The following is a 26,477-nucleotide window of genomic DNA, read 5'->3' on the forward strand; positions in this document are numbered from 1 at the left end:
CCTCAGAGCCCCCATTCCCCTAAGAATCATTCCTAAAGCAACTACTCCTAGAATTTTCTTATACATCCTCGCAAGAATGTTTTAAACACATAAAGTCATGTACATTCATCATTTTAAAAAATGTAGTTGGGAGCGCTCTGTAGAGTATTTTCGTTTCCTCTTTATTTTGTAATCAGTCTTAGATATTTTTCTGTATTAGGACATATAGATGGAATTTATTCTTCTACGTGGCTGCACTGGATTTCATTTTGGAACTGCACTGTGATCTAAGTAGCTCTCCATTGATGGACTGATTGTTTCATTTCTTGTGTGGCCACTAAAGACAAAGTCAGTATCATTTTACTTAGACCTTGTGCAAATGCAAAATGCTCTTTGCATCTGTCGATTAGCAGGCTCACAGCATCCAAGCAATTATCATTTATTGAGATTAAGACATATTGACTTCAACGAGATCAGCTGGGGTTCTATATATACTTCTAGTTGTGTGTCATCAACATTTTGTTAGGTGAACAATGGAAAAACAACATCTTAATTTGCAACTATTTAATTATGAGGTATGTTGAGCTTCTTTTCAATTATTTGTGTGAAACTTGCATTTTATTAATGTAAACTGCCCATTTTTCTTTTTCCACTGTTTTTATTATATTTTGTAGATGTGCAAAAAGCTTTTATATATTAAGGATTTTCCCCTCTATCATTTTGGCAATCTTTTTTCTTATTGTTGGACTTTTGCTGTTAATCATAATATTTTTGTTGTGAAACTTATCAGTCTTTTTTATGGGCTTTAGTTTTTGCTTCTTGCTTAAAATATCATTTCTAACAAAAGATTATGTTTACTTGTTTTTTCTAATATATTTGCATTTGCCTTTTTAAAACATTAGAGGTTTTGGTTCATAGGATTTATGTAAATTTGTCAGGAAGGGTGGAACTGAGTTTTGCCTCTCCCATGATGATGCAGTTGTCTCTTGTCATTTATTTAACAATCAATTTTTGTCCAATGATTCAAAATTCTGCATTATAATGTGCTATAATCCTATATTTATTTCATTCTGGACTCTCCTTCTAATGATCAATTTATCTATTTATATTGTAGAGCAAAATTTTTGATGTCCACAGCTGTAGAATATGTTTCAATATCAAATGGGCCTTGACTTCATTACTACTTTTGTGTTCCCCAGAATTTTCCTGACTGTGCATGCATAATAGTGTTTCCAGATGAACTTTAAAAATAGGTTTCAGGGTTCTAGAATAAGATAATATGAGGAATGAAAGTTGATCTTTTTGTAATACTCCAGGTCAGGGTATAACTTCCAAATATTAGGTCTCCTCTGTTCCTCAGAAATGTAAAGTGTTTCTCATAAAAATCCTTCACATATTTTTTGTTTAGTTGATCCTAGAAATTTTTATTATTGTTTTTGCAACTCTAATGGGATGTCCATTAACATTTTATTTTCTAAATACTTGCTGCTTATGCTTAAAAATATTCTTTGATGTTTTATAAACTGCTGTTTTACTGAATGTGGTTTACTAAATCCTTTTGATGTTCTAATGGTTTTACTTTTTTATTTGAATCATTGCCTTGGTTGAAAGCTCTTATAAAGTCCTAAACAGTTTGATTCATGCTATCATCATTGTCATCCTTCTCTTCCTCCTCCTACTCATCATGATCATCACTCTCACTGTGATCCTTATCACCGTCACCATCCTCCTCCTCCTCTTCATTATCATCCTCCCCATCATTACTGTCATCATCACCCCCATCATCCTCACCATCATCATCACTATCACCAATATCACCATCACCACTGTCACCATTATCCTCATCATCATCCTCACCATCATCATCTTTATCATCCTCCTCCTCCTCATCTCCATCATCATCCTCACCATCATCATCTTTATCATCCTCTTCTTCCTCATCTCCATCATCATCCTCACCATCATCATCTTTATCATCCTCCTCCTCCTCATCTCCATCATCATCATCATCATCAGTAGTAGGAGAGGTGTAATACCAGTGGTAGCAATTTCAACCTTCAGGCCCTACATTATTAACCCTATTTTGCCCATGTAAAGAGTCAGAGCAATTCTCAATGAGTGACTACTCAAAAAGGTGGGTACCACAAATGAGAGTGGAAAAAATATTTATTCATTCACTTAATAAAAACTTTATGGATTGTCTACATCAGACATTCAGTTATGGCCAAACATGCAGGAATAATCAAGGTACAGGAAGGCAAAAGGAAAGTTGAGTGTGTCAATCACCTTATGTACCTCACCTCATGTAATTCTCCCCAAAGCAATTTATCAGGTGTATATTGCTAATCCTGTTTTTATAAACATGAAACTGACACTCAGAAAGGCTAATTCTCTTGGCTAGAATAATACAGTAACATATTTGGGATTGAAACTCAGGTCTATCTGATTCCAGAATCGTCTCTCTTTTTCATCTACCCTTATTCCCTGGCATTTAGGAAAAGCCCTAGGCTTGAGTTATTAATGCCATGAGATAAGTGATATAATGGACCCATGTGCAGAGAAAGGCGGGATCAAATGTCACCTGCAGTTAGGGGAGTGGGGAATAAGTGGGCATTCATCAGAAAACCAAGGGATTGGAGGGAGAGGTGTTTCAGAGATGGGAAATAGCATGTATGAACCATGTATAAACATTTAACTGTTTTAAGTGTGGTCGTGAATTGCTGTATCTGAAATGCAGTGTGCTGTGATGGAGGAGAGTTGTAGCTGAAACTCTGGCCAGAGGAGGGACAGGCTAATCTGTAGTGTGTGGTAGGTTAGCACATCAATGGGCTGACATGCAGTTTTTCTTTTTTAATGTCTTTACTAGGATACAATTCACTACTATTCACCCATAAAAAAATAATGTATTTTGCAGTAAATTGGATGGAATTTGAGGCCATTATTCTAAGTGAAGTAACTTAGGAATGGAAAACCAAATACCATATGTTCTCACTTATAAGTGGGAGCTGATACATGGGTACACAAAAGCATGAAGAGTGATATGTTGGACCCTGGAGACTTACAAGTGGGGAGGGTTTGAAGAGGTATGGGATTAAAAAACTACATACTGGGTATAATGGACACTGTTTGTGTGATGGGTATGCTAAAATTTCAGACTTCACCACTATACAGTTCATCCTTGTTACTAAAAACCACCTGTACTCCTGAAGCTATTAGAAAAATAAAGATACAATGCACACACCATAAAATTCATGCATTTGAAATACACAGCTGGGAATTCCCGTTGAAAGGAAGAGGTTCATATCTACCCTGGGGATATTGACTCAGGAGTCCTCAGAGCATCTGGGGAGTGAGAGTGTGTGGGGCCATTTGAGCAAAGGGTGAAGGAGACAGAAAGAGCTTTGAGGACAGACCAGAGAGATGCTGAGACTTAGTAGGCAGGCAGAGGAAGAGAAGCCCATGGGGGAGAGAAGGAAGGAGAATGAGCTGCTGTTTGACACAGAAGAGGGTGCAGGAAGAGGGAGGAATCCACCAGGAGGAGTGGAAAGTGTCCAGAGGACACGGTGGCCAGGAAGCCCTGCTAAAGCTTGGCAAGGGTGGGTCAGTGTGGAAGGATGCTGGTCAGAGTGAGGAAAGGTATGAGAGGCAGGTGAGGCTGAGCAACCAGTGCTCAAAGAATCACCCTTCAGAGGCCTTTTCAGCTCCCCAGTGACATCCAGATGGTCTCCCTGGCCTCTGTGTCCAGAAGCTAGAGACAAGCTGGACCAGTTCACCTTGTCTCGTCCTTTCCCTGGCACGATTTAGATGGTACATGGAACCTGGGCTTGCCCCGGGTGGGCCTTCACATAGACTATCCCTGTTGTTTTCAGGAATCCAAGAGGAAAGCAGGAGAAATTCTGGGGACCTGCAGCAGACAGACCCAGTTAAAAAGGCAACTCAAAAACTGTAGCAAGATCTCAGTTTGGCTCTGGGCTATATTAACTCAGGTAGTCATATTGAACTCTGTTGAAATACGTGGGCCACGTTACATCTGGAACCTAAACTGTGGTGAAGGCCTGTGGGTAACCTATTCTAGGATATTCTCCAGAGTTACTCCGATGAAGGCTGTTTATTTACCAGCACTTCTTGATCAAGAAGAGCTGAGTCCTGGGCCTGATGCCTTTTGTTACCGCTTGGGGTGATATATCTATTTTTTGGCAATTGTATTTGCAGTTCATAACAACACTGCACCCCTCATCAGTGACCCAGAACGTACACAGTTGGATGAGGCTCAGTCCTAGAGCCCTGAATCCTTCCTGCAGCCAGAATGCTTAAAGAACGCTACTCCAGGCTGGGCGCAGTGGCTCATGCCTGTAATCCCAGCACTTTGGGAGGCCGAGGCAGGTGGATCACTTGAGGTCAGATGTTCGAGACCAGCCTGGCCAACATGATGAAACCCTCTCTTTACTAAAAATACAAAAAATTAACTGTGATGGCAGGCACCTGTGATCCCAGGGACTCTGGAGGTTGAGACAGGAGAATCACTTGAACCCAGAAGGCGGAGGTGGCAGTGAGCCGAGGTCATGCTATTATATCCCATCTCAAAAAAAAAAAAAAAAAAAACCCACACACACACGCTACTCCACTCATGTCGGCATGGAGCAGACCGAGTGTCCTCTGGTAAAACCTGAAGTTTGCTGTAGGCTCGGACTAGAAATGATCTTGCCATGTTACAGTGAAACCCAGGGGCCAGGTCAAGGCTTCTCTCCCGCTGAACTCTTTGACCTTCAGTTTCTCAGTACCCTGGGCAAGCCTTGGAGGTTGAGGGGCTGAGGTCATTGGTAGACAACCATCATCTCAGGCTCAACTTCTTACCTTGCAGACCACCAAGGCCACACAGAGCCATCCAGAACTGTGTGATCCCAGCAACACTGTCCTCTCCCCTGGAGAACAGTTGGTGCATGCCTTCTGCTTTTTTAGAGCATTTCCTCACTGTGGCATTGGCTGATGCATTCTTATTTTCCGGATTTTAATAAAAATCCTGTAATATTCTGATCTAGGCTGCATAAAAACTCACATTCAAATATATGTGTGTGTGTGGCAGGGGTGTATAAACACATATTATATATCTGCTTTGAATAATTACAATAAACTTTTTCTGATATATACTAATTCTTTTTAAGCCAAAGGAAATAGTTTATATTTTTCAAAACTTTGTGTTTGGCCAAAAAACCAAAATCAAGCCAAAAATAAAAAAACAAAAAATCCCCAAACCCCAGCACTATCGATTTAAAACAACTTGAAAAGTTTGAGGAGTTGTCTCATTTTTTTGCTTCTATTGTTTCCTATATGTAAATAGCCTTGCATGGCCTCATTTATCACTGTGACTTCTCTGGGGAGCTTCCATTTCTTGCTACCTTAGTCTCCAACTTGTACAAACACATGGAACAGGGAGCTAAATATCCCAAATTGAACAAGTCATTAAAAAAAAGCAATCAATGATGTGTGTAAATCATCTATCTGTAGGCAGGGGTATTTATGCAAGGGAATCTCAGTGAGGGTGTGGAGGAGAGAGATCTGTATAACACAGCACTAGAGAAACCTGCGCACTCAAGCCTATCTCTGTCCAAGTGATGACTGGAATTCTTGGAAGTGCTGTCTGGCTGTGGAAGAAAACCAGGTGGTGGTAACTGCTTCACCATGTGGCACTGAGGGGCAAGGCTTGGGGACCAGCATGAATTAATCACAGGCTTTTAGAATGTCATCACATTCCTTGGGTCTGGCTTTGGTGAATTCCAAAGCAAAAGCTGGAAGAGAAAGACCATTTCAGCTTCAGCATTTTCTTTTTCAAATGCCAGTGTTGTGGTTTCAGGTTCCCTTTGATGTCAGTAGCCCAGAGCCTTTGCAGAGCAGGAACCCACTGCACCTGGCAGATGTGTTCAATGTTTTCTGTAGAAGAGACGTGGGGATGAGTTCTCCACCAGTGAAGAGGCCAGTGAGTGTGTAGGGCCCTCACTGTTGAGCAGCGGGCCCAGGATCCTTCCACTGATGCATTTTGCCTGATACAACCTCTGCGGAGAGGTCCATTTACTGTTCTTTGGTCAGTCTTTGAAAGAGACATTCCCTACCTCTCTGTAGATCAGCATAGTTATGAGAACGATGAGCTCAGCATTACAATCCCTGCTTGCCGGTTTGCTGAGTGACCTTGAATGTGAAATAACAAGGACTGCAGTTGCCTGTCTTCCTTCAGAACATGGCTTGAGGAAGATATGCTCAGGTAAAGTAATCTGTTGACAAGCCAAGCAAAGGCAAACTTTGCTAATCTACCCAATGGAAACATTTAATGGAATTCGGCGGAGCTTGTATTATGCTAAAATTATAAGGCATAGATATGGTCAAGTGTTCTGGAAAATTGCTTCTGGCTTTATCAAGTACTAGAGGCTTAGTTTTCAGAGACTTATGTGTTTAGCTGTAATTATTTTTTTTCACGTGTAACATACTTCATTTAATAAAGTCTTTGATACAGTTTACAAAAGTACACACCATATAAGAAGATAAAGTATACACAAGGAGACTTCCAGGTTATGAATGAAACTTGCTACCTATTCCTGAATAAATCTCTTCCACTTTCCACTGGAATTTCCAGGGAATAAAGAAAAGGTGCAAAATCTGTAGCGCTAGAAAGAAGAGGTTTGATCACTGAGCCCAGCTGTGGAACTTCCATAAGTGATTTACATACAGCTCATATCCAAAGCTCGGAACACCACCACACTGGGGAGGAAGTGGGAAGGAGACTGTTTGCCTTCACTCCATCTGCGTGGTTCTGCCTTGGAGACCTGGTCTCAGGTGTCAACCAGAAAGCCTGGCCATCAGTTCCCAGTAAGAGGCTTTGCTTTTGAGATGCTCAAGTCTTTCCTTACCCAAACACTTCTATGCCTAGCCACCCAATCGAGAATTTCTCTGTTGCCATATCTATTAAGCACATTGCTACTTGAGTGTAAGTGTTCACACAGTGATTCACTGCATCAAGAAATTGAACTCAACAGAAGAGACGAGGAAAACAGTGGGAACGATAGGAGCTCCCCCACTCTGGGCACTGCCACTGTGCATGAAATACCTTCAGCAAAGACGAAAGACAGTGTGTGTCCACTCACCCAGAGCACTGTCTTCTCTTCAAGGTCAGCACCCTGGGCCATCCCAGCAGAGGACAGGCCATATCAGTTCAATAGAAACATATGAATCAGCTCCTGAGAGACCAGGGGATTTCACCCACAGTTATCACATCACCACCTGTCCTTTAGCTTAAGCCCTTGCAGATGAGAAAAAGGGGACACTTTTTCCCAGCTGTTGCCAAAGAACCTCGAGGGTTTTTTTTCTCATCCTATTAGAACTAAGTGTCTATGAAATAAGACACTGGGACTAAAAGAGAAAAATGATTATTCTAAGGATATGAAGAAAATGATTTACCACCTACAACAGAATAAAACATTAATATTCACAAGTCTTCTATGCTTAGAATAAAGTATAAAAAAATCATAAAGTTGGCAGTAAATATTTGCAAATAATCCTACTCACCGACTTTCCCAGGTAGAATATGATGATTTTGGCTCACTGCAACCTCTGCCTCCCGGGTTCAAATGATTCTCCAGCCTCAGCCTCCTGAGTAGCTGGGATTACAAGCACCACCATGCCAAGCTAATTTTTGTATTTTCAGTAGGGACGGGGTTTCACCATGTTGGCCAGGTTGGTCTTGAACTCCTGACCTCTAGTGATCCACCTGTCTCGGCCTTCCAAAGTGCTGGGATTATAGGCGTGAGCCACCATGCCTGGTCTACAGTTTTTTATATTACGTAAAATAGCTGTACCTTGTTAAGTACATTCAACTTTATGATTTACATTTATCATGTAATTAAAAATCCATCGATCTAGTATATATTGATAGAAGGTCTGCTTTTGGTATTCTTTTTGCTTGAATACTCCTATCAATTACTGAATTATTTGGTTGTGGAACTCCTAGAACCACAGGGAAGTATGCAGGTATCATCAAACCTGGCAAATTTCCTTTGAGGAATAACAAAAAGTGTGATTCCACAGCTTTTCTAAGACGTTTGAGATTCTCTTTTAGACTAAGCAAAATTCTCATTACAGAATGCAACCCAGGACAATTTATAATTGAATCTCTATTTGTTCTGATGATGTTTCTAAAATAGCACTGATATGTTTAAGAAGTTTGGGATTTTTAATCTACTTCAAGGATTAGCTCATCTATTTAACTGGAGTTTTAATCCTGTGATATGTATATTGGATTCATGACTCTTTATGCAGCATTTTTAGTTATGTGATGTTTGGCAGAATGACAATAAGGTTTCCCCCCATTTTAGTTTCAGAAGGACATGAATAGTGTATATCATAACTCCTAGTCCTAACCACTTTTAAAACCAGCATCTTTTTTTTGTAAACGTTGGTAATGCTTGTTTGGGTACCTCAATTGTAGCTTGTGTAATGTTTATGAATATCTGTATCTTATGGCTTTCATAATGTCTAGTTGATATTAAAAAACCTATTTCTGTTTTGAGGGGTGTGGAAAAAAAGCACTAAATAACAATTTGAGAAAGGCATATTGCTTCCAGATTCTGATATGTGTGGGAAAATACCATCTCAGTGAAAAGCTTGTCAATTTACTGTAACAAGGAACTAATAGCTTATCAAAACCAACTTGTACAGACAAATACATCTTTTTCATAGTAAAAAAATCATGAAGTTTATGAAATAGAGATAATCATATGAAAAAGGTTGAAGTAGGCTGAAATTTTAAAAAAAGACTGGATAAAAAGTAAAAGAGAGGTAAGAATGCGAAGGACTCTGTTACAAAATTAAAATCTGTACCATAAATAGTGAAAAAAGGAGCTGGCAATTAAAAAAAATCAATGACCTGGAGGCCAAACTACATAGGCTGTCTAAGAAATTAGAATGAACATGTAAGTAGAATATGATGAGAGGAAATAAAATAGATATCAATATGGAAAATCCAATTTATGACTACGTGGCATTCTGCTAACAAAAGCTAAAAGAAATGTGGCAAAAAACAACCGTCACCTGGAAGAAAGCTTTTGAGGTTATAACAGGATATCTGGACTTTTCCAATAAAATCGATCATCTTGTGAATATAACTTTGCATGCAGATATACGCTGCCCAAATGTCTTAATTTCAGTGACGAAGAATAACTGCCCAAAATCACCCTTGCAGGAAGAAAGAAAAATTACAAGGAAAATATTTAGAAAAAAGTCTTCCAGAGATTTTAGAAAATTCTTCTGACATTGAGCAATAGAGAATACTGCAGGGAGTCTTGTACATTTTTCTGGGGAAAGATATATAGATTCAAAATTTCTATGTTCAGCCTATAAGAAAGACATGTTTGGTTATCCAAGACCCATGTGCCTTTCTCAGAAAACTTACTGGTAGAGTGAGAAATAAATCAAACACAAATATTTAAGAATAGGGAGATTATAATGTAAAAAACCAGTAGTGGTTGGGTGCAGTGGTTCACGCCTGTAATCCCAGCACTTGGGGAGGCTGAGGAGGGTAGATCACTTGAGGTGAGGAGTTCAAGGCCATCCTGGCTAATATGGTGAAATCCGGTCTCTACTAAAAATATAAAAATTAGCCTAGTGTGATGGCGGACACCTGTAATCCCAGCTACTAGGGAAGATGAGACAGGAGAATTGCTTGAACCCGGGAGGCAGAAGTTGCCATGAGCCAAGATCGTGCCACTGCACTCCAGCCTGGGTGACAGAGTGAGACTCTGTCCCCTTCCCCCGTCCCCCCCAAACCCCCCCCCAAAAAAAAACCTGATGGCATTATTACCGGTACACATGTAGAGCCAGATATTAAATAGTTTTGTAAATAAAGAGTCAAAGTTGTTTATAAAAAATTAAAATATATTAAATCAGAAGGTACATGACATTTCAATAGTAAAATAATAAAAATAATCATTCTGGCACAAGCAAACAAAAGCATGCAAACATTTTTCATCTAAGGGAGGGGCAAAAGTTATTAAATTTTCTTGAATTTGACAATTAGAGAAAACAAATAAAGATGTATGTTTTGGAAAATCTTAAAGGATACCAGAAGTAAATTCGATACAGCATATATGCTTCCAAATCACTGAAGAAAATAAAAACAAAGGAGATGTCTTTAAGAAAAGCACAAAAGAAACAGTAAAATCTTACCGAAGTAGAAAGCATAAAATGAGATGATGGAATTAAGAACAATATATATTAAGTCACTCAGCTTAAATTAAGAAATAGAATCAAGTACAGTTAACACAAAAGAAAACACCTAAAAAGACATAGAATCATGCCAAGTAAAACTAGGCACAGATACCCTCCCCACTGCCGCTCACATGCAGCTCCTCTCCAAAAAGACCACTTTCATGAAAAGTAGAATTCAGTGAAAGAAAGATTAACAAACATGAGGAAAGTTATATTATTGATGAGAGGTACAATTAGCAGTAAAGAAATAATATGAATAGACTTTTATGTGTCAAATAAGGCACCATGGAAAATAAAACAAGAGTTCCTAGGGAGCTTGTGGATGAAGTATATATTTATAAAACTTCCCTCTTGGAATGCCCCTCATGAACAAAAAGACCGCAGTATAAAGAAAGAGTTGGTCACTGGTGAAACAAAGAAACAACTCAGCTCCTATAATGAATGGAAGAATATATACAGAATGCAATAAATTTTAGACCAAATTAGAAGAGACTACTAAGGCAAGGTAAGCATCTCTCCTAATGCAGGGAAGAGAGCGCCCTTGGAGGTGAGAGACGACGACAGCCTTACAAACAGCTTCCAAGTTGGGAGAGGGAGTTCTGCCTTATGGATGGCTTAGGGTTCGTTTTCACTGCATAAAAGAAATCAGGGCCAGGTGGGGTGGCTCACGCCTGTAATCCCAGCACTTTGGGAGGCTGAGGCAGGCGGATCACCTGAAGTCAGGAGTTTGAGACCAGCCTGGCCAACATGGTGAAATCCCATCTCTACTAAAAATACAAAAATTAACCAGGTGTGGTGGTGGCTGCCTGTAGTCCCAGCTACCTGGGAGGCTAAGGCAGGAGAATCACTTGAACCTGGGAGACAAAGGTTGCAGTGAGCGGAGATCATGCCATTGCACTCCAGCCCAAGCGACAGAGCGAGACTCTGTATCAACAACAGCAACAACAATAACAACAACAAAAATAAATAAATAAAATGAAAGAAAAGAACAGTAATTGAGAAGCCTTGGCTGAAGGGGAGACCACATGGCCCTGTCACTTAGGTTTTCTCGATTCAGGAGGAGTGACTGGAGATGGGGTGGGGCAGAAGAAAAATGGGAAAATGCCCTGGGAGTTGGCTTTGCATCTGCAGATGCAAATGAGCAGAAGTTAGTTAGTATTCACCCGTCCAAACGAGGTGTCCTCCTTACTAGTTGATCTGCTTGCCCAAGAGGAGAAATGACTGAAATTGAAAGGGAGAATTTCCCACAATACACACATATACACCCTCTGCCTGCCACAGAAACCAGTGGTCCGGGCAGAGTGTTCAGCCACCGGAACGGGAAAGGCTCCGAGATGAAGTTCAGAAAGTATCAGATGCTCAGGTCCTGGGTTTCCACAGTCAGGGGAGGGTCCCTTCATTGACAGCATCCTGCCACTAAGAAAACTCTGGAAGGAGCCTCCTAGACGCCGCACTGCTCCTCGGTCTCTCCAAAGGGACTATGGGGAGCTATGCAGAAAGAAAACCACATAGGCAGGAATGTCCAAAGGCTCTGCCTGGAGGAACTGAAGTCCCTGTGGCCTGAAGTTTCTAAGCAGAGGCTGGGTTGCCCTTTGGCAGGGATTACCCCTTCTTGAGCTTACAATTTGCAGGGGCCAGGAAGAAGGGGACAGGAGATGAACGTGGCAAAATCACGTGAGGCCCCGATTGCGGTCGCATAGCACCCTGTGTCCCTTGCTTCTTCCCCGTGAGTGTAAGGACACAGGCCCAGGCGCTTCCCAATGCTGTGCTGGCGCAGGAGCCCGCAGGGCCCCGTAGCCTGGGTGGTCCCCGCTCCCTGGGCTCTGGAAGTCTGCTATTCGGGGTAAATTGGCAGCTGCTGAACCCTAAAGTCGCGGGTCAGGGCTCTCACAGGCCTTTGTGCCTCCTTTCCCCATCAGCGTTTAGGGCTAACGGGAAAGGAACTGTATATTTCGTTTTGTTTTTATATTTTTGGGTCAATTTTACCGCTACAGAAAAGTAAGGTAAATGGCCCCGCAGTCAAGGAGGGTGACTGTGCAAAGCGTGAACATGCACCGAGTTTATGAAGCGGATGTTGGAGCCAGCGCTGCCTCTCAGTGACCCGCGTGCCCCGGCCCTCCAGGGCTCTGCGCCTGAGTGCCCTGGTGTTTCTCTTTTTTCCCGCGAAAGCACGTGTGAAGGGCAGAGCCACGTTTATCAAGAAGTCATTTTTCCCGTTCGCCGGCATTATTCCATTAGCATTAAGGGGCCACCTACACCTCGTATTTCGATCCCACCGCTCGCGGGGGACCTGCGGTGTTGCGGCCACTCTGTGGGGGTCCCCCCACCCCAGTCTCCACCGCTAGCTCTCCGACCTGGGCTCGCAGGGCTCGCAGCTGCTGACACACATTGGCACGGTACCCTGGCCGGCGTCTGCTCTGTGGTTGGTGCCTGCCTTGCCAGGCGCAGTAGGTATTGTAAATGCCTCCTTTGCCTGGCACCAGCCCCCCGCCTCTCCCTCCCCTTTCTACAACTGTTTCCGGTTCTCCACTGCTGCCAAGCGGAGAACATTTTCCTGCACCTCGCCCTTCCCACCATCACCAGGCCCCGACAGTCTCCACCTTGACACTCTTGTACTCATCAGCTCCAAATCTCGTAACCTAGGTGGCTTCTTAGTTTACTAAAATTACTCTGCTTCTTATAACGTTTCGAGGACTCCCGGTTGTATGTAACCGTTCTTCTCAGGCTGGGCTGCATGGCCCCCTGGGGGCACTTCCCTGGGTTCCAGGACACCACAAGACTCCTGGGAGATGTCGTGTGTTACTCTGGAGCACCCGTTTTACCTGAAGCTTAGAACTATTTTTAAATATTAAAACAAATATCAACGTATTTACAGAGTAGAAGATAAAACTGGAATATTTAAAAAATATTTAAAATAAATTTTGTGCACAGGGGTTCCCTTTTGGCCTTAGGGGATATAAGATCAGGCTCCTTAAAGAGTTTGAAGGTTAAGGGAGATCATTCTATCCAAAGAAACCCGAAGTCCTAGTGCGTCCTGCGCCACCCTCTGAGGTGTGGCCTCTCCACCTGTCTGATCTTATTTCACAGTGTCTTTCTCAAAGCCTGTGCTCTGGCCACACTTCATGCAGTTTTTTCTGTCAAGGTTGCTCTTGTCCCTCCCTTTCCAGGTGATACACACATATCCCCCTTCTAGGTTTATCGACATGTTTTCTTCCTCTCTGAACCCTCTATTCTTTCCTCCCCAAATGGAGTAGAATCAGGTCCTCTCTCTCTCTCTTCCCCAGCGTCCCTCTTTCTTCCAGCTTCCCAATACATTTATTTTGAAAGAAGTCAATGTTTTGGCTTCTGTGTCATAAGCGCTGTGGAGGAATTCTTTCCCAACTGTGCATATTCTGTGGGTTGGGGAAAACCAGCACCCAACTAAGGCATCTCCCTGCTTACACAGTCCCCCAGCAGTGATTCTATGTGCAAATGTCACACCTGACTCAAGTGGCCTTGGCTCTCCCTCTCCCTCACAGTGCTGGGGCCCACATTTAGGGTTAAACCCTGAGATAATCATTTCCTGGTTGTATTCCTGGGAGCTGCCCCCAGAGAAACCGCATTCAGGGCTTGCCCGGGGGACCTGTTCTTCTTGCCCTGACTATGACAAATTCAGACTTACCGCTGGGGGTCCTCTGTCCATCTGCCTGACTTGTTTTCGCACTGTTTTCTTCTTTGGATTTGGGAAACCTGTCAACAAGACCTCTTTCATCCTCCTCTAGAAAAGAGGTTTGAGAATCTGCTCTGCCTTCCTGGAACTTACCACTGTCTTTAACCCACAGCAGGTGCTGACTAAACTCAAGTTGGTTGGATGGATGAAGGGACCATTGCAGGCAGCCCTGGAGAACCTCCCTCTTTCAAGCTCCTTTCCAGGAAAGGGTGCCTCTTGTGGCCATGGTGTTGTCCCTCCTTGCTAGCTTTGCCTTCATGGAAAGAATAGTGCAAACATTTACAAAGAGCTTCAGACTGAGAAGGTAATTCCCACTTATTCCCAGCCGGTGTGATGTGGCGAGCGTTACTCCACCAGACCAAGGTGCCCAACTCCACATGCATGCCTAATAGCCAGTGGGACACCTGTGCTTTCTTTCCAAATCCCTCAACGAACTCTCTTGAGAAAGACTCACTCACCCACTGCCTAGATCAACCCACACCACCACCAGCTCTGTCTCTCACACTCTCTACATTTTCCCTGCCATGTGGTTTCTGGGCTCAGTTTCTTGTTTTTAATTTCCAGGACCAGAAGCTTTCCTATGGTATTAGCATTATAGGCCCCCATGAAGTAGCTGAGTGGGTTGAGAAGTAGAGTTTATGCAGATAATTGGGGAGTAATCAATGCTGTAGCTGGGGTAAATAAAACAATTAGAAAGCCATCAACAGGGAAGAACTAATTCTTCTTGGGGGAAGAGGAGAGCAAGGAACACCATCAGCAAAGAGGTGATGTGGGAGCATTTCAAAGGTGGAAGGAAGCAGAAAGAGATGAAGGCACATTCTAAAATGAAGGGAGGAGGGGTTGCAAAGGAATCAAAGCATCCCTGGCCTCTCCTGCAATCAAAAAATTGTAAACAGAATACATTTATTTATATGCGTTAGTATTTTTTCTCTTTGCAGGGGTAATTTTATACCTTTATGGAAAATCATTTAAAAGCATTTTATCCATTAGAATTAAAAAGTCTATAAGAAAAACATAAAAACAATAAGGGCAATGTTATTTCAGACAACTCAGGATAATTTAAATTGCCATCTGGAAAGCCCATCAGCGACAGAGCCTTCTGTAGCCTTCTGTAGCCTCTTCTCTCTCTCTCTCTCTCTCTCTCTCTCTCTCTCTATTGGGCTCATGGGGCTCCACTCCCCCAAGAGGCGTGTGTGCACATGCCATGTCGAGGGCAGTGGGAGGGTCAGCCTGGAGCATCCGAACATGATCCACGCGGCCCAAGACTGGTAGTGACTTCTCACGGTGGCACAGCTCTGACTTGGAATTCCCCTGCAGAGGTCCTCCTGGGTGACATCATGTGCATTCCATGCTGTGAGGTGTTTTGAGCATGTGAGTGTGAACTTTCTTTATGGACAGGAAGCAAAGGAAGGAAAGTGAATTTAGGAAAACAATGGCCATCTTTAAAAAGAGGTCAGATTTTAAACAAAAGTATACCAGCCTGTTTCATATTTCTACTTATTTGGAAATAAGGCTGTTGACCTGTCCTAACAGGCTCTCTCAGACGGAGCTGGGTCCTACAAGAGCCTTTTTTGCAGGACTTTGTGGGGAAATTTGGTGAAATGAGCCCCTGGGAATTCTGCACCCACCCATGCCGCAGGGAAGCCAGAGCAAGCTCTCTGCTTTTAAAGGGCTGGTGTGATAGAGCTCAGGGCTGGTGGGTTAATGGCATTACCCTTATTAATTATCTCATTTAATTCTCACCCCAGTGGGTTTTGTCTCCCATCTGAGAAAACAGGCTCAGAAAGTTGTTTCTTGCCTACACTATCAACACTAGTGAGGGCGCAGAACCATGCCTAGGTTCATTTGATGCCAAATGCTCACCCCAACAGAGGGCGGATAAAGAAGGAAGAGAATGGAGGTTAGAATGAGAGCCAGTGAGTGTGTGGCCTGCAGTCAAAGTCTGTAATTGTCTCTCCTGTGGCTTGGCCAGGACAGTCCCGCTCATTAGCATATTTGGTCAACAGTGGTTTCCAATGAGGGGATTTGGGAAGATAGAGAGAAAAATAGCAGTCATGTGGTAAAAGTGTTAAGGTTTGTAGATGCAATGAATCAATACAGGAAGAAAATAGTCAAGTTGGGAGAAGAGAAATCACTTCCCCAACATCCAAGCTTAACTGATTTGCTTTGGGTTCAGCCTTCCACTCTTGAGTCCAAATACTACATCATGTCAGAATGTTCCTGTCTTGAAATGGTAACCTAATAATCTTCCTAGCCCTCAGGGAGCATCATTTGTTCCCTTCACCTTCTACCCTTAGAAAGCACAGTCTTTTGGCAATTATCTTTGGCTCCTTGGATTTAAGCACCGAAGGCACTACAGCCTTGTCGTCGTTCAGAAAGAACACACACTCTCCATGCGCCTGTTAAACTCCCACTCCAGGAAGATGCCACTTGGCCTCAAAATATTAATGTTGGTGGGTTAAACTGGACCCTTAACCTCCTTTCCAAGTCATAACGGGTATGCAAACAGAGGGGTGGTCTTATGTGAGCTGGAAATAATGTTCTTGGCTGCCGCTTCCTTCTCTTTCTATTTTAGTCCTAAGGGACATGGTTTTTTTGCTTCTTTGAGATTTAGGAGTCTTGAGGTTTTATTGCAAAAAAAAAAAAAATTCCATGTGGTTTTCGAAGACAAGTCACTTTTGAGTAATTTAAACCCTCATTTATCCAAACACAGAGGCTAAGGACCTCTTAGCGAACTGGGTCCCATGTTATAAAGCTTTTGGCAAAGATTTGTCATCTGTCCTGTGCTCTGCCTGCATTCTTACCTAGCAAGTCCCATCGTCATCTTTCCAAGCCAGCTTGGTCCTGCTGGTTTCTCTTCTTAGGTGTGCATTTTGTACATGTGTGTGCAGATGTCTGTGCACATGAGCGAGTGCTATACAGGAGGTCATGTTACAGAGAGCAGAGGCTGCGGCTGTTTACCAAGCCCTGCAGTCAGTGAGGTTCAGGGATAATTAAGAGAAATCTCCCTTGGCAGAAATGTGCCTGCTTGGGTCTGCTTCTCATTTTGGACAATTGGAAAAGGCAATCACTCAAGTTTTATTGATGCCAAAGAGTTTTTCACAGTCATCAATATGGGTTACAAAAATGAAGTCGTTGACATCTTATTTCTGGTGGTTTTTCTTTCAGATAATTGTGAGCCCTCAAGCATCATATATTCTGAAATAAGGCAGTTTCACCCCAGAACTTAGCATTTTCAATGCAATGCATGCAGTTGATCTTACGGTCATTCTGCCAAATTCCTGACCAATCATGTCCATCTGTATCTATCAAGCCTATTCAGAGTTCTCCCACTGCTGTAAGACAGAGGAAGAGTAAAATCTAAGAGTAAAGTCAGAGTAAAATCTGACTTTGATTTTACTCCAAGAGGTGTGAGATAAGCTTTAAATTACACATGACTGCTTTTAGCTATTTCTTAACATGATGTATCTACTTTGGGTATTAATTCCTAGGGTGTTGTAGAGTTTGGCTTGCTCCCTCAAGCTCCCTGTTAGTTAGGTCTTCTGGGCTGCTTTGTTTTTACTCTTGGACCAACCTGGGCTGGGGCTCTGGTTGGGAGCTCAGTTCAGCAGCTGTAAGCCCCGATTATCAACTCTCTAGGTCCTAGGAACTCATGTGAATATCTGCTAGGTTTCCCAGCTACCACGGGATGGAAGAGGACATTTTTCTTGCCCATTTGCAGAGTGACAGTAGCCAGGACTGAGCTCTTGGCAACAGCCCTCTGTCCCTGTCCTAGATGGCCAGGCTCTGTGTTCAGTTGATCACGATGGGGCATGAGGCTGGCTCAGCCAGTCAAGGGCTGCCCTCTGTGAGCTCAGAGGAGACTTGGGTTCAGCGGGGCCTTGGTGCCTGCCCCTCGTGGCATGAGGAACCCTACTGATCTCATGAAGGAGGAGCCATTTCCCCCAGGTCAGCTGCCTGAGGGCTTAGACCTGAAACCAGGTGCACAGGAAGCTGAGTCACAAGGGGCCAACACAGTTGCTGTCAGCCCAGGGGAACGCAGGGGAGCTCATTACAGCTGGCAGAAGTCCTCACCATAAAAGCAGAGGTATTTACTAGCCCAGGAAGGAAACGGAGTGACCCATACGTAGTATTACCGTGCAGCAACTCTATGAAAGTCACAGTTTTAGCCATCTTTTGTTTAAGATTAAAGAACTAAGTAGAATAATGGGATAAATTGAAGGTATTTGTCAGGCCACCGGGATGATCTCATTTGCTTTTTATCATTTCTAAAACTGGAGCCAGTTTCAGAAACTGAAACCACCCCTTGCCAAATGATCCTCCTCTATTCTAGTGGGTAAATGCTATTCTAGACTGCTCTTACCAATCTCCACTGAAATCCATGTACACATCTATAGTTCCTTTATGTGGAAAAGAAGTGGAAGGTTAAATAAGTTTCCCAATGCCACAAAAAAGTTTAACAATCTGGACATTTTTCTCAAACCACCTCCTCTATTATCCATCTAAAAATGTGCTTCTCCCTCCAGATATGTGCAATGCTGCAATCAGTTCCCATGGAGACCACACTCTGATCCTGTACCCTCAACGCCATGGTTAAATAAGTGGTAATGTCAGACCTCTCAAAGCATCTTGGCGGCCCCAATCCAGAGCTCCAGCCAGCACAGGCCTGGCCAGCGTGGGCGCCGGGCTGGGAACTTGTGGGAGCCTGGGTGGTCTGGTGCATCCCTGGCCAATGTTTAAATGCTGACTTCACGTGTGGGGTTGCCCTCGTGGGTTGCAGTAGAGACACTCCTCCCATGAACTGCTGATAAGAAAGAACATTGTAAAAGAAACAATTTGTAACTGGCTATGGCAAACTCTTCTCTGCCATGAGTCTGGATTCATGAAGTGCAACATGACCCCAACAGAGCTTTAATGTGTTCAGGAGTTGGTTGTTCTTTATCTTCCTCTTGTCCCTCTAATGAGTGATTCCCTACATGCCCATACCTGCTGCTGTCCAATGTGAGTCCGTTGACCACTGAAGGTCAAAAAATATATATATATGTTTTTTACATGATGTAGCTATAAATGATGGGACCGTGGGTTTGAGCCTGCTGGAAAGCAGCTGACTTTAGGTATTCTGTCAGTGGCCTGTTGGGAAAGCCCTGCCCAGCTGAGTAGCTCCATATGGCGCCCTATTGACCAGTTACACTGTCTTTCTTCTGGATTTTGAAAATGAGACACACACAGGGATGCCGACATTGGACCAGGGTGAGCCAGATGACTCACAGAGAGGGTCTGTGAGCAGATGCCTTTGGACAGCAGGGCCTGCGTGGGTTCAGGGGCATTTGATTGGCAGCAACCAAAGGGAGATACAGAGATGAGAAAAGTCAGATCTCCATGTGGGGTGCAGGGCAGAGTGCAGGGCACACTTGCCCAGAACGGGATGAAAGATGCCTCCTTGCAGCTGGCCTGAATTTTAGATATTTTTCATTGGTGGATGCTTTTCCCTCTCTTCTTGACTTCCCTCGTAGGATGAAACCCAAAGCTGTCCTTTCTTTTCCTGCCAGATAGATTTCCTTAAGTGAGCCACGTGTTGGTAATGAAATCCTGAACCCATTCAGGGTTAGAGAGAAGCAGTAGTGCTTGATGATCTATCAGATTTGGGTGAAGACAGAACAGAGCAAGGTGTAACATGGCGCCCAACCTCTGCTTGGCCACAGCCATGGAGGACCGGGCGAGAGAGTGCAGAGAGCGAGGTGGTGCTAATGTGCCCTGAAAGATAGTTTCTGACCTGCGTGAGGATAAAATGAATCTGAAGTGCCTTTCAAAATTGTTTATTCTTCCTCCCTTTGCTGCTGATTCTCCTCCCCTTTCCTGCTCTGCTTCTCCTCTGCAGGGCAGCACATCCATTGAGTGTCTTGTCTGCTTCCCTGGTGTTTTCAGGACAAACAGGCCCCCTGATCCATCTCTTGAAGGAAAATCTTTGTTGTGACATTTCTAGCTCAGAGCAAGGCATGTTAGATATAATTAATTGGTGACTCCTTGGGATGGAAAAGTTCTGCCAAAAATGTTCTGAGTTCAGGGTGAGCACCTAAGTCCTTTCTGAGCTCTGATCTGCAAGCTTGGGGGCAGGAGATCACAGAAATTAATGACTGGCATCTTTTCTGCAGTCAGTTTCCCTCTAAAGGTCAGCACACACCTGGAGAGCAGAGCTTTGTAGAACCTGATAAGAATAAGCACCCTGTGCAGTGTCACTACATGCCACACTGTCTGTTCTAGCTCATATGTGTGCTAATCCATTTGCTTCTCACAGGCATGTCAAGAGATACTTTTAATATCCCATTTCCTGGATAAAGAAACTGAGGCGCAGTGAGGATAAATAGCTTGCATAAAGACATAGGTGAGAAAGGGCTGCCCTGGGCCTGTGGTTCTGGTCCAGGCTCTCGGGCCACAACACCCCATCCTGCCTTTCTGTATCTCTGCATCTTCCATTGCTCTTCATCTGATGAGTCCTAGGCTTGATTACACCTAGATTTCTCTCCATACTGCAGCCAATTTGAAATTACTTTCTTCAAGTTTTTAGGGGGAAAATACTTTCCTATAGAATTAACCAATAAGGAAATCCTGTTCAGAGAGGACTCTTGCGTGGGTTTGCAACATCAAGGGGTTGCTCTCTGTTAGGGTGAAGATGTGGCTAAACTTGAAGCCTCTCTCCTGGAACTAACACTCATCTAGAGGGGTGGGCCCCTTCAGTGCTACTGTGCCCCCTGCCATGGCACAGGCTCAGCAGTTGACACAGGGCTGCTAACAGGTGCATGAGCCCATCTGATCTGCACAGGAGTGCAGTGTGCAGGACCCAGGGTAGAGGCTTTGGAATTGCACCTTCATCTTCACACTTCCTTTTCCCCTCTCCTTCTCCTTTACCCCTCTCCATTCCTCCCTCCCTCCCTCTCTCCCTCCCTTCCTTCCTTCCTTCCTTCTTTTTTTTTCCCTTCCTTCCTTCCTTCAATCCTTCCTTCCTTCCTTCCCATTTTTCCTTCCTCTTTTTATCATGGCACATACATGCTCTAACTCTACATGCCCCGTGCAACTCACTGAGCCTACATGTGCTCAAAGACACCAGTCTGCTAAGTGTAGATTAAGGGCAAATCCTTTCTGAGGCCCTCAGGTCCTGAGCTGGAAGCTACCACTTGGCTGATGTAACTCCAGGTGTCTTCTTTGCTCATCACGAGTTGCACAGGCACCTATGGCCTTTTACAGGGCCTCCAATTGGCTCCAGCTCCTTCCCTGAGGTTTTACTCCTTCAGGGACAGTTGAGCTCTTGCTGTCTCATCTTGCTGCCTGAGTACCCAGAATTTGGTGCCTTGAACTGATATCTGATCCGTCAGCTTTGACCTTTAGCCCAGGTGCCGAAATTTTGTTTTCAAGGCAGAGCAACCTATAACTCCATCCTGCTTGTTTTTTTTTAACCGTTACTTCTTATTCTTTCATAGCTCATTTTTCCCCCTTCAAGAAATCCTTATTCTTCTAAATTATTCTAAACTATACCAAATTTTCACCCCATACTCTAGATTCGTACCCCTCCCTCTTCATAGGCATTCACTAAGGACGACGGACATAGTGGTTCAGCTTTTCCAGGAAGCCGAGGGTTCCCGGCTGTGCTGGGAACCTGTCCTGAGTTTTTTGCCTCTGAATCACCTCTGCTGTGATGCCCCATCCAGGAATGAAATGATCCCAAAGTGGCCTCACTCCTGGTCAGAGCTCGACTTGCTCGGTGGCGATGAGAGTGGAATGGAGAGCCATGTCCATTTCTCTTGCCTCCAAGATGCGACACCTACTGAACCTGCAGCTTCCCTATTAGTTGGACACCCCAACCCCCAGTGAATTCTCCCCACACAGCCCCTGCCTCCTACCAGGCGCCTCTTTATCTCCACCTGAGTCAGCATCCAGCTGGCTCCTCACTCAGAATGTGGTCTTTCTCTGCCTCTCCAGCCCCACCTGTCCCCGGCACCCAGGCTGGTGTCCTGGGACCTCTGTACTCTGGCCACTGTCACAGTGACTGTCCAGGTAAGGTTTAGTGGCAGACCCAGAGAATGAGAATGGCAAACAGAAATGCCTCCTCAGTGTCCTGTGTGCTGTCTGTCTCCCCTGCTCTGGCCCACAGTCTCCCTGGGGCCAGGAAAGCACCAGCCATGCTCATCACTGTCCAGTGCCAGACAAAGTGCCTTGTAGGACAGGTCTCAGGCATCCCTACTGACCCAGTCACCACTGACCAACCACCCACAGGCATGCCCGCTGTGCCTGCCGAGAAATGTGCACACATTATCTCATGAGCCCTCTTAAAAATCCTCTGAAGAAAACATTGTTCTTATTTCCATTTTACTGTTGAGGAAACAGGATCAGAGCAACTGAGGAAGTGGCTCTGCAGCCTGGCTGGTCAGCAGAATCACCCTGAAGCTTTTGGAACACAGATTTCTGAGTTTCTTTCTAGAAGTCCTAAATCAACATTTCTGGAGTCAAAATATCTGTAATTTCCAAGAGTTCACCAGGAGCTTCTGATGATCAGTGGGGTTTGGGGCTAAATTAATTATTCAGGCCCTAAATCTAGTAGGAGAGAGAGGCATGATTTACACCTGGGCGTAGCTGGCTCTAGGACCTCTGTCCTCATGCTGCAGAGACCAGGGAGTGACAGCCTCTCTTCCTGTCCTTGGAGAAGTGGAGCCTCAGGGAGCATCTCTGGTCATACAGCAACCAGTTGCAAGGCACACATTAGAGGCCACATCCTTGACCTTGGTCTGTGGCATATCCCATTCCCTGGCTGCCTCGATGCATCTATATCCCAGGCACACGGGCCATCTTGGCTGCTCTGGAAGCCAGAATTTGATCGATGACTAGAATGTAATATTACAGAAATGAGTTTTAGAGGCTGGTCATTTTCAAATGAGATAACAGGTCTGAATGTGGCACAAGTGAGCAAAAGTGTATGCAGAGCACTTGCTTTGTGGCCTGGGAGTGACCCTGCCCACCTTCCCTTCTCAGCTTTCCCTGGGCATCGACGTGGTGCCAGGGCCTTGACTGGGGACTGGGGTTCACAGGTGAGAAGAGAATCCTAGCTTCTCCGCAGGAGTGAATGGCCCAGCAGCTCTCTGGCATACCATAGCAGGCAGTCAGGATGGCCTGTGGGAGGAGACAGGAAGTGCGGGGGATGGCATCTGAACCTGTTGACCAGGAGTGACCAGAAGGAGCCAGCCATGCAAGAATCTCAGGAGGTAGGGGTGGGGAGTGGTGGTGCAGAAAAGTTCCTGCAGACATGTAAGCCTGCTGCTTCCTGAGTTGAAAAGGGCCAGTTTCACTGGAGCAAAGAGGATATGAAAGATAGAAGTGTTGGATGAGACATAAAAGTCACTTGTACCCACTTTTGGAGATTTTTTTTTGCTGCTTGAGTGGTCAAAAACATTCTCAATGGTTTTTTTTTTTCACTTTGTTGTTTGTTTTTGCTTCTGCCTGTCTGGTGTCCACCTTATCTTCTGGTAACGGCTCCCTAATTTTGTGCTGGAGGCCCTTTCTCCATAAGGGAGCTTTCTAGTGGGGCTGTCAACCAAGTTGTCTTAACCCGCTCCCATCTTTGCTGACCAATAAGTGAGGACGGGACCCAAGCCAGATCAATCCACTGTTCTGTCCTTGGAGTTTTTGTCTGAGAGGAGAAACTGGAAGTGCGATTGCCCTGGGCTTCCATTTGCCCCAGTGACTGCACCTCAAAGGCACAGGCCATGGTCAATTCCAAGTCTTCCACATCCCTGAGCTATCCTGAGTCTTGTCCTTTTGGAAGTCTGGTCCTTCTATTTCTAGTTTTTGAATCTCTCATAGCCTTTCAATTAAAAAATGTTTTTGCTTTCATAAGCCATGGTTGTTTTCAGTTGCTAGCCACCAAAATAGAAACAAAAGCAAAAACAACTGAGAGATTCATAGGGCTAGAGAATACACTCCTAATTCTGAGAATGCTTTGGTGCAGTAGAGAAGCTTACCCCTGGAGAACTGCCTGTTGTTTTCTCTATGCTTTGGGAAATAATCTGGCAGCAGTAATAAAATGGATAGAAATAGAGAAAACTGAAAAGTCAAGGTCAGTCCATTGCAAAACCATCTTGAACCGTGACTATGTGCCAGGCCCTGAGTGAGCCATAGAGAATTCAGAAATAGAACCAGGGCCCTCCCACCCTTTATTTCCCCTTTCCCTAAAGAACTCACTTATTTTATAGGGAATATAATTAAAGGACTACTCTTTGACTCACCCAGGTAGAACTAGCCCTGCTATTCTTAGCTTCAAAGACCTTTCTAAGTCACTTTCCTATGTAGTTAATCTCATTGTCCTGTAACTTTGGTTGTGTTTATCTGACTCTCTCAGTAGTCTCTGAGCTCTACAAAGGCAATTTTTATGTTTATTAGCTTATTCTTACCTTTTATATCCCTCTTGCCTAACTTGGAGCTTGACTCATGTGTTAAGAAATGGCTGTTGAGTGAATGGATGAGAGGATGTATGGGACATTCAAGCTAAAAGGAAAAGGACTGGACAGAAAACTTGTAATGAATCAAGGCACAAGGCAGGCTTTCAGGTGTGGAGTAAAGCGTCGGGGCATCAGGACAGTGTTCAGCTTCAGTGTGGCATCCTGTTCTGCCCTGGGCCATGCCTCTGCACAGCCTGGCCCTTCTTTCCTTCCTATCCAGTTTGGATTTGTTTTCTCCAGACTTTGGATTTTGCCAAAGATATATCTCTTCTCAGATGACCCCTAGCTTTGAGTTTTTCAAGGCTCCCCTGGTAGACTCTGGCTTCTGTGCTCTGTGCTCTCTCTTCTTCTCAGTTCCTCCCTGCAGGCAGTGATGCCCTTCTGCTGACTTCAGCCTGGCCCAGGGTCAAGCCCAGTGGACCTGGAGACACATGATTGCCTATGTAGAAAATCTGATGGAACCTACAAAAAAGTTACCAGAACTAATAAGTGAGTTTAGCAAGGTTGCAAGACAAAATCAAATACAAAAATCAATTTTATTTTAATATACTATAGCAACAACGCCCCCCAAAAACTAACATGGAAAACAGTTAGTTTTGTTTATAATAGCACTAAATAGAGATAAATCTGACAAAACATGTGAAAGACCTCAACCTACACCAATAACAAAATATGTTGTTGATAAAAATTAAATAAAACCTAAATAAATAGAGAGCAATATGTTGTTTGTGAGCTAGAAGATGCGATGTTATTAAGATGTAATTCTCCCTGAATCAATAGAGTCAATAGGATCCCAATCAAAATGTCCTCAGGCTTTTTTTAAAAGAAAAATTGTAAGTTAATTCTAAAATTCAGAAGACCTAGAGTAAAATTTAAAAGACCTATAATAGCCAAAACAACTTAAAAAAAAAAAAAAAACAGAGTTGAAAGGCCAACACTACCTGATTTAAGGACTTATTATAAAGCTATGGCAATCAAGATAGTCTAGTATTGGCATTAAGATAAACAAGAAGATCAATGGAACAAAATAAAGAGTCAAGAAATAGAAACACTTGCATGGGATATTGGTTTTCAAGAAAAATGCAGAAGCATTTCAGTGGAGAAAGGGTACGTCTTTTCAACAAAAGACTGTAACAATGGACACATCCATGCAAAATAAAATGAACTTTTAATTTATATCTTGTATCATATACAAAAGCTTAATTCAAATGGGTCATAGACTTAAATGTGAAATCAAAAGCTATAAATCTTCTAGTAGAAAATGGAGGAGAAAATCTTCATGCTTTTGAGTAAGGCAAAGATTTTGTCAAGATACTATACCAAAAGCTCAATCCATAAAATAAAAATAAAAATAAAATGGGTACATTGAACTGATTAAATTAAAACTTCTGCTCTTCATTGTTGATGGAATGAAGACAGACCACAATCTGGGAGAAAATATTTGCAAATAAAATATCTGAAAAAAGACTTATATCCTAAATATATAAAGAGCTCTCAAAACTCAATAATAAGGAAAAACAACTAAACATGCAAAAGATGTGAACAGACATCTCACCACAGAAGGCATAAAGATGCAAATAAGCACATGGAAATGTGCTCAGTGTTTTAGGAAAATGTAAATGAAACCCACAAGGATACCACTACATAGCTATTTGAGCGACTAAAATGAAAAAGACAACATACCAAGTGTTGACAGGAATGTGGAGAAACTGGAACTCTTCTACACATTGGAAAATGGTTTGATAGGCTCCTTAAAAAGTTAAATATATGTCTGTAACATAATCCATCCGTTCCACTCCTGTATATTTGTCTAATATAAATGTACAAAGATTTATACATCAATGTTCACAGCAGCTTTATTTGTAGTAGCCCAAACTGGAAACAATCTAAATGCCCGTTAGTAGATTAATGGATAAACAATCTGTGGTATATACATACAATGGATTATGACTTGGCAACAAGAGTTAACTATATTGAGTAAAATAAGCCAGCCAGAAAAAAAAAAAAAAAAAAAAAGAGCGCACACTGTATGATCCATTGACTTGCATTCAGCA

The sequence above is a fragment of the Mandrillus leucophaeus genome, unplaced genomic scaffold (genome assembly GCF_000951045.1).
Source record: "Mandrillus leucophaeus isolate KB7577 unplaced genomic scaffold, Mleu.le_1.0 Scaffold197, whole genome shotgun sequence".
In the NCBI taxonomy this organism is placed as follows: domain Eukaryota; kingdom Metazoa; phylum Chordata; class Mammalia; order Primates; family Cercopithecidae; genus Mandrillus; species Mandrillus leucophaeus.